Source organism: Labeo rohita, unplaced genomic scaffold (genome assembly GCF_022985175.1).
Source record: "Labeo rohita strain BAU-BD-2019 unplaced genomic scaffold, IGBB_LRoh.1.0 scaffold_162, whole genome shotgun sequence".
Classification (NCBI taxonomy): Eukaryota; Metazoa; Chordata; class Actinopteri; order Cypriniformes; family Cyprinidae; genus Labeo; species Labeo rohita.
The window spans coordinates 8,356-10,026 of record NW_026127802.1 but is presented as its reverse complement, the minus strand read 5'-3'; positions in this window follow the sequence as shown (position 1 = coordinate 10,026).

Genomic DNA, 1,671 nt, shown 5'->3' with positions numbered 1-1,671 from the left:
TTCTTATTTTTAGGGTTTTGAACATTCTGTAACATGAATATATGATGTGATATTGTTAATGTTATTTGTTTCTGTGGGCAAACAATAATAATAAAAAAATAATAATAATAAAAAAAGAAAAAGAAAGAAACATGTTTGTCACGAACCTGGTCGGTGTCCTGTTGTCTACTCACCACCAGATGTCACTCTCGCTCCACCCACTCACTCTGACTGTCGCTTTGCATCTCGGACTGCATCTCCCATCCTCCACCGCTCTGATTGCGTCAGCCCCCGTGACCAATCAGGCATCCTATAAAACCCCGATCCTCCTCAGTTGCACTTCCTGGATTGTTGTTTCGTTGATTCTTTGTATTGTTTATATTCCTGTTTCCCTAGTGTTTCCCAAGTTCCTGGTTTTTTGATCTCCTGCCTGGTTTTCTCGTTTACGTCTGTCTAGCCGCCTGCCTTGTGATTTATCGCTCGTCTTTATCGGATTATTCTCTTGGATCGCCTGTTACATCCCTGTCTGCTCCTGTCTCTACCCTGCCTGTATGACCATGTCTCTGTCTCGTCCCAATAAAAGCTTGCTTATGGATCCGCTCGCCTCTCGTCAATCACTCCTCGTAACAGAACAATCCAGCACAACAGGATCCAGCAGCTTTCACCCCGGACATTCATCAGATATGGACACGGACATAACTCTATCCAGAATCAAACAGCGATCACACACACTTGAACAATATACACGTGAGTTTATTTCCATTGCTAACCATTCCACTCTCCCGGACTGTATATTAATTGAGGTTTTCTGTGACGGCGTGAACCAGCCCCTCCGTGCACGACTGAGACGCGAGGGCCCGCGCTCGTCACTGGAGGATTTTTTAAACTTTGCATTTTTGTGTGTGGGTTCGCCGTGCACCGTGGGGGTCGCGCAGAGGGAGCGCGACAACGCGGCAATGGCGACCGCGCGTCCCATTCGCAGATGGACGGTCATGCCGGAGCACGATGCTACAAACACGTTTGCCGCCTGGATTGCTCGTGAAATGGCGGCCGTGTCGGAGCGCGCTCGAGCAATGGCGGCGATAGCGGAGCCCGTTCACAAGATGGCGGCAGCGCCGGCGCGCACTCACAAGATGACGGCGACGGCGGAGTCCGTTCACAAGATGGAGGCGGATACAGAGCTCCGTCACGTCACAGCTGCCATACCAGAGCTATATGGAGCTGCAGCCGCATTTCCTGAGTCAAGTAAAGTTTTCGAGCCAAGTCAAGTTGCAGCTGCTGTTCCTGCGTCAAGTCAAGTCAGAACTGCTCTTAAGGCAAGTCAAGTTAAAACTGTGTTTCCTGTGTCAAACCAGGCCAGAACTGTTGTCCCTGTGTCAAGTCAAATTACAACTCTTGCCTCTGTCTCAAGTCAAATTACAGCCATCTTTCCTGAGCCACTGCACAAGATGGCCGCCGCCTCCAAGCAACAGCACAAGATGGCCGCCGTCTCCAAGCAACTACACAAGATGGCCGCCATCCGGACACCACCTGTGGTCAGGATGGCCCACGTGCTGGACACTCCTCTAGTGACAGTATGGGCAGCTAAAATGGCACTCCTTAATGCCACGGCGACTACCCCAGAGTCAAGTCAAGACACAGCTGTCGTTCTCCACGAGTCAAGTCACGTTACGGCTGTTCCCCATGAGTCAA